This window comes from Nycticebus coucang, chromosome 12, assembly GCF_027406575.1.
Source record: "Nycticebus coucang isolate mNycCou1 chromosome 12, mNycCou1.pri, whole genome shotgun sequence".
In the NCBI taxonomy this organism is placed as follows: domain Eukaryota; kingdom Metazoa; phylum Chordata; class Mammalia; order Primates; family Lorisidae; genus Nycticebus; species Nycticebus coucang.
Genome location: NC_069791.1, coordinates 50,987,882 through 50,995,128, shown reverse-complemented (window position 1 = coordinate 50,995,128; position 7,247 = coordinate 50,987,882). Strand labels below are relative to the sequence as shown.

Below are 7,247 nucleotides of genomic sequence, written 5' to 3'. Positions count from 1 at the left end.
AGTACTGATATTTTTTAACCTTTGCTGCCATCCTGTGGCTCTTTCATTATTGTATATGAAAAGAGGGTGTCTCAGAGCATCTGTTAAGCCAGCAGAACAGGGGTAGGGGAAGAATATCTAAAATGTGTTTAAAAATAAGGCTCAGTGCCTGTGGCTCAAGAGGCTAAGGTGCCAGCCACATACATCGGAGCTGGTGGGTTTGAATCCAGCTCGGGCCCACCAAACAACAATGATGGCTGCAACCAAAAAGTAGCCAGATGTGGTGGGCGCCTGTAGTCTTAGCTTCTTGGGAGGCAGAGGCAGGAGAATTGCTTGAGCCCAGGAGTTGGAGGTTGCTGTGAGCTGTGATGCCACAGCACTCTACCCAGGGTGACAGCTTGAGGCTCTGTCTCAAAAAAAAAATAATAATAGTAATAATTCTATATTATAGATATTATTATTAATCCCATTTATTAAATGAGAAAAAACCAGATATGTAGAGAAGTTATGACACTTTCTCAAATTCCAGTTGATGAAGGAGGCAAGATTTAAATTTGGGCATTCCAGCTATGAAGTCCACTTCTCTAACTACGTACCTGTGCTACTTAGCTAGGGGAAAAAGAAGGTTGTCTCATCGGAGATTTTAGATTGTGGGAAGAGGCTAAATGCAAAAAGACAGATGTGTTCAAAGGAAGAAAAGTGTATGTGGGAGCAGGAGGTAAAAAGAGAACAGTGGGGCAGAAGAAGCAGGAAAAACATCTGGAAGATCCTCAGGGGAGTTCATATCTGTGACCTGCTGGCATCACTATGTAGCAATCGTCCATTTCTTGTATGAGCCATGTGGGATTGGTAGACTGACCTGTATGCTCAAGATTTAAATATGCCTTTCCCAAAAGTCAGAGTGTACTGAGGGTGGAGAAAAGGTAACCCACTTACAAGATCTCTTGCTTAGAGCTTCTTTATTTAAAGATTGTATTGCTTATTTTCTCTTTCTGGATAGTGCAAGAAAAGAAAGAGTATAAATCATATCTGGGTGGAAACTCCTTTTGCAAGGACAAAATGGTCTTTAATGCCAGATAAAATGATTGGCCTGATTAGATAGGATTTATACTCTTCTTTTCACTAATCCACACATTGAAAAAGTTTTTTGGAGGGCTAGGTCCAATGGCTCACACCTGTAATCCCTGCATTCTGGGAGGCTGAGGCGGATAGACTGCCTGAGCTCAGGAGTTTGAGCAAGAGAGAGACCCTTGTATCTAAAAAACAGCTAGGCCTTGTGGTGGGTGCCTGTAGTCCCAACTACTTGGGAGGCTAAGGCAAGAGGATTAATTGAGCCCAAGAATCTGAGGTTGCTGTGAGCTGTGACGTCACAGCACTCTACCAGGGGCAAGAAAGTGAAACTCAGTCTCAAAAAAAAAAAAAAACAAAAAAAGTTTTCTGGAGGTGAAACTTTCTCAGATTGCCATTGCATTATTTTCTCTATTCTGGGATTCTGTCATTTTGAAGCTGTTTTTAGTTGTTCCCAATTTTACACTATATGCTCTTATCTATTAGAATGTCATTATTTCTATTAGAATGTCATTATTTCATCACCACAAGTGTGGGGTACACCACAAGGCACTAAGTGAGCATGGAGCAAATTTGTTTTGAATGAAGAAGGAATCAGTGACAGAGACTCTCTAGAAATATATATTTGTTTACCATGCTCACTCAATATTGGTGTTGAAGAAACGAAACAATCCTTTAAATGGTTGTGCATCTGTGGATTCCAGCAAAATCCTGTTTATAGGATTTTGAGTCTTAAGCATTTCCTTGCTGTGTCTATGGAGGAAAGTAAACAGGATGCTTGGCAAAGAGTGAATACAATTCTGATTGGGTATGGAAAACAGGGCTTGCTGAAGGATACCAGACTGGTCATGTTTGAGAATGGAATTTGTCAGGGGTCTGCCCTATAATAGATATAGACTTTTCTTTTAGAGGAATTAGGGAAGATTTCCACATGGGTTGTGCTTCTCTCCCAGGATGTATACTTCTGCATTATCATGCAATGTGAGAGTCCGAGATCAACTAACAAAAATGTAGATGATTCTGTTTTTAGGAGGACTAGTTTTCAGAGCAAAATGAGGTTTGGATTATGGAATGCAAATTACCTTACTGTATTGCAGAGGACATTGTATTCAGCACAAGTTGCCTCATCTGAAAGATATAATGGGAAGGTTAAGAATGGGAACTTCAATGGGGCAGAAAATTTGACATATTAAAACTGTAAACTGTACTGAGTCAGGACCTGCATGATTGCAGAATGTAGCCTTCTGGTGAAATAGACAGACATGGTCAAAGACTCTCCACTCTGGATAGCATTGATACAATCCCTTACTCTGGGAAAAAATTAAAGCCTGCTCAGACAACAATGTTCAAGCCAAGAACAAGGAGGAATCACGGCAGGTAGGTATCCTTTCAATTATCTTTCTGTATCTGCTTCTTTTTACCTTCATGATATTTTTTGTATTTTTCTCCTACTCTGACACACGTGGGGTGTTCCTCTCCACTAATCAGAATAATGGCCTTTGGGGGTTGAACGACCCTTTCACAGGAGTCACCTAAGACCATTGGAAAACACATACTTCCCATAGTCTTAGGAACCAAGACACCTCTCCTCTATCCATCTCCAGGCTGGTCCACCCACATGCAGATAGGCCCACATATGAGTGCTCAGCATGATGACATCATTGGGTCAACCCCATCACATACACCCAGTACAAATACAGGTGTGTGTGACGAGGTTGGTGCCATAACGTACTTATGTGGACCAGCCACACGTGTAGAGAGCAGCTATTATGTAGAAAACAGCTGCTGTGTTGAAAGCAGCTACTCTATTAAAAGCAGCTACTATGTTGAAAGCAGCAGTATTGGAGGTAAAATGACACTTCATGAATTATAATTACTAGGTAAATGTAAAATCATTTACTGTAAAATCATCAACTACTGCAAAAAAAAAAAAATCTGTACCATGGGAAATTAATCTGGATGCTGATCGGTGATAGGTCTTTTTATATTCAGCTGCGGTTGATGTGAATACTGCCCCCTTGTGATAGTAACAAGTATGTAAAAAAAAAAGGCAGAATGGTAAATGATAGGAAACTTTAATGAACTGTATTGACTGAACTATGCCTTATATCCTCTTTTGTATTATTAAAGCTATTGTTATATATTATTTTCATTAGCAAACCATCCCATGACAATGGATCGTGTAGAGAAGAATGTTAAGAAAAGAAAATATAGTGAGGATTTTTTACAGTATGGTTTTACCTCAATATTTATAGCAGGAATTGAGAAACCGCAATGTGTTATTTGTTGTGAAGTTCTATCAGCCTAATCTATGAAGCTGAACAAACTAAAACGCCATGCTGATAGCAAGCATCCAAGTTTTGCTGGCAAGGATACCAACTACTTTAGAAGCAAAGCTGATGGTCTCAAGAAAGCCAGACTTTGGTATTTACCTGAAGGAAAAGAAATCATTATATTTAAAAAACACTTGCACTTGTCTGTTTATTGCAGCACAATTCACAATAGCCAAGTCATAGAATCAACCAAAGAGCCCATCAACCAATGATCCAAATTTTAAAAAATGTGGCCCACACACACCTGTGTATGTATATACTACTCAGTAATAAAAAATAAAATTCTTTATGAATGGGGGAAAAAAAAAAAGAAAGCCAGACTTGACACTGGTGGCAAGTACCACAAACAAAACATAGCAGCTGTTGAAGCTTCATATTTGGTGGTACTCGGAATTGCCAGAGCTCTGAACCTCATACCACTGCTGAGGATTTACTGTTGCCAGTGGCCAAAGACATTGTTTGAGTTATGGTCAGAGAGAAATTAGTTATGAAATTGAGTGCAATTTCCTTATCTAATGACACTGTCAACAGAAGACTAGATGACATGTCTGCTGATATTCTTCATCAGGTAATCCAAGAAATTAAATCTGCTCCACTTCCAATATTTAGTATCCAGCTTGATGAATCTACAGACATTGCAAACTGTTCAGTTACTGGTTTACATGAGGTATGTTAATGATGACAACTTTAAAGGTGAGTTTCTTTTTTGCAAACCTCTTGAAATGACAACTACTGCATGTGATGTATTTGACACAGTTGGTTCATTTCTGAAAGAGCATGAGATCTCTTGGGAAAAGGTTTGTGGTATTTGCACAGATGGTGCTCCAACTATGCTAGGATGTCAGTCTGGATTTCAATATTGGGTATTGAATGAGTCACCAAAAGTCTTCGGAACTCACTGTATGATTCATCGGCTAATATTAGCACTGAAGATGCTGCCACAGGAGTTACAAGAAGTAATGAAAAGTGTCATAAGTTCTGTCAATTTTGTAAAAGTGAGCACTTTAAACAGTTGACTTTTTCACAACTGTGCAATGAGTTGGATGCGCCGAATAATGCTCTGCTATTTCACACTGAAGTGAGATGGTTGTCAAGGGGAAAAGTTTTAAAACATGTTTTTGAGCTTCGCAATGAACTCAAAACGTTTTTTAATCAAAAAGCAAGACCACAGTTCAAAGCACTTTTCAGCGATAAAAGTAAACTGCAGAAAATAGTTTACTTGGTTGACAGAAAGAGTTAAATTTATCACTGCAAGGACCAAATGTAACATGCCTCGATTTGTCTGAAAAAATCCGATCATTCCAATTGAAACTTCAGCTTTGGCAAAAAAAATTGGATGAAAATAAAATTTACATGTTGCCTACCTTTTCTGCTTTCTTTGAGGAACATGACATTGAACCAGACAAAAGGATTATGATGATAATTTCTGTGAAAGAACACTTGCACATGCTCCCAGACGAAATTTCATCATACTTTCCAAATCTACCTGATACCCCATTTGCACTTGCCAGAAGCCCATTCACAATCAAAGTTGAAGTTGTTCCTGAAACAGCACAAGAGGAGTTCATTGAACTTATTAACAGCAATGCGCCGAGAACTGATTTCTCTACAATGTCAGTTACAAAATTCTGGATCAAGTGTTTGCGGTCATATCCTGATCTGTCCGAGATTGGGTTGCGCCTCTTCTTCCGTTTCCAACAACATATCTTTGTGAAACAGGGTTTTCCAGCTTTTTGGTTATCAAGTCTAAATACAGAAGTAGACTTGTTGTGGAAGATGAAAGACTGCCTGGAGAATTTATGATCTGGTGAGAAAGATGCAATCTCAACCTTCACACTGACGTTGGCTTTTTATGCATACTGTCGCAAAATGTAGTAATGTAGTATTTAATATTGTTATATTAAGACTGTTACCCATGCTACACCATGCTTCAAGACAAAATTTCATTTATTTGTAATTAGAAATAAATATTTTACAATATATAATTACATATTGTTTTTGTGATTAATCACTGTGCTTTAATTATGTTCAATTTATAACAATGAAAATGCATCCTGCATAGCAGATATTTACATTATGATTCATAATAGTAGCAAAATTACAGTTATGAATTAGCAACGAAAATAATTTTATGGTTGGGGGGTCACCACAACACGAGGAACTGTATTATAGGGTTGCCGCATTAGGAAGGTTGAGAACCACTGATTTAGGCTATGTAGTTCTATGCTATCCCTAATTTTGGATATAATAATTTGTATAATTCCTTAGCCTCTTATTTGTTGCTTTACATTGCTGTCTTACCTTCTAAAGGAGATTTGTTTGTGCCTCTATCTGTAAGCATTTCTTTTGTAAAACTCTTGGTGCCTTGTATTCTTTTGCATGATCGATGGCCTTATATTGCAAGTAGTTTTTGCAGTAGTTTTGTAGGCCAAGGTGATAGGAATAAGGTATGGATGACAGACTAAATTGAAAACAGAACTTAAAGGGTTTGCCACACTCTAATTCTTTTATTGAGTTTTTTTCCCTTTACATCAGAAACATCACGCTGGAAGGAAGTGAGTTTGTCTGAGACTCTTAGATCTCTCTTTCTCATCTGCCTCACAGTAATTATAGACTTTTGCAAGAGAAGCTTTCAGGTTTCTTACAGGGATGGCTTTCAGAATGGTGAAAGAAGAGTGCAGTGGCTGGTAACCTGAGACAAGAAAGATTAACAGTTCAAAACCAGGAATGCCTTATCTCTTTTTCTTCAGCCTGACTCAGTCTTCATCACTTATGAAACAATTCCCAGTTGAACTCATTGTGCTAACTGCTCACCTATGTGGATGGAGATATGAATTTAAGATGGAGTAGGAAACTGAGGAATTAGAGCAGAGGCTCCTAAGAGTAGATGAGAAATTTATTGGTCTTTTAAGCAACTAAAACAATCCATATTCCTCCATAATGTCTGCAGCTTTGCCCATAGTGAGAGAAAATCAGTTGGCAGGTGGACTCTGTCTATATTAGTATTTCCATATATCCAGGAGGCAGACATACATGAGGGTGGTGTTTTTGTGTCACTAATAAAATCAATCACATTATAGTATGACAAAACTGTGATAAATATATCTGGGCTGATACTGTATCTTATCATCTCTATATTTGTAATAGCTATCTCTCAACCTAATTTTCCCATATGTGTATGTTAAGGAAAGGTTGATTTAATCACTGACTAACCCTGGGGACACTTTCTATCCTTAATTACAAACTTTCAGCCTGGCTTATTTATGGAAAAGAATGTTTCCATGAAGTAAATAGAAATATATTCCACTTTATTATTATATAAAAAAAAATCCATACCCACTGGCCTCCCCTTTGCCCTCTTGTCTTTGACACTCCAAGTCCCAGGGAGTTGTGGAAAAAGAATTTAAAATATTATATAATGTAAGCAGAGAGGATGTGCTTTTCCACAAGGCTGCTCTTCTTTTACCATGAGCTTCCCAGGTGAAGAGACTCACCTGGAAACACCATCCACCTGGGTGTGTCCAGAAAGGCTGGCAGCGCTCTCACCTAAATCAAGACATTATTATTGCTTTTATGGCCAGATCTTTTAAGCTGAGAAAAATGAGAGAAATCAGCAGTGTTACTGAATAAATTAAGCCCCTGATAGGACAAAGAGACAAATAGACTGTGAGATTGAAGTCTGTATAAAAAAAGATGCTAAACTTAACACTTGGTACCACATAAATCAAGAAACTGTTATTAAAGTCCCTTAAGTGAATTTGAAGACATTTTCCCAATAAGATGAAAATATAATAGAAAATTGTAAATACATTAGATAGAAGATTGAATGTTTGTATGACTATGTCATGAATGTCTTTGACTTTTGCT

General features: G+C 37.9%; 1 long non-coding RNA gene across 1 annotated transcript; it reads left to right on the top strand.

Annotated features, from left to right (window-relative positions):
• Window positions 1–1,444: 1,444 nt before the first annotated feature.
• LOC128560955 (uncharacterized) lies at window positions 1,445–5,342 on the top strand. Its single transcript, XR_008373185.1, has 3 exons — window positions 1,445–2,424; window positions 3,949–4,047; window positions 4,764–5,342. It is a non-coding gene; the product is annotated as an uncharacterized LOC128560955 (long non-coding RNA).
• The last annotated feature ends 1,905 nt before the right edge of the window (window positions 5,343–7,247 follow it).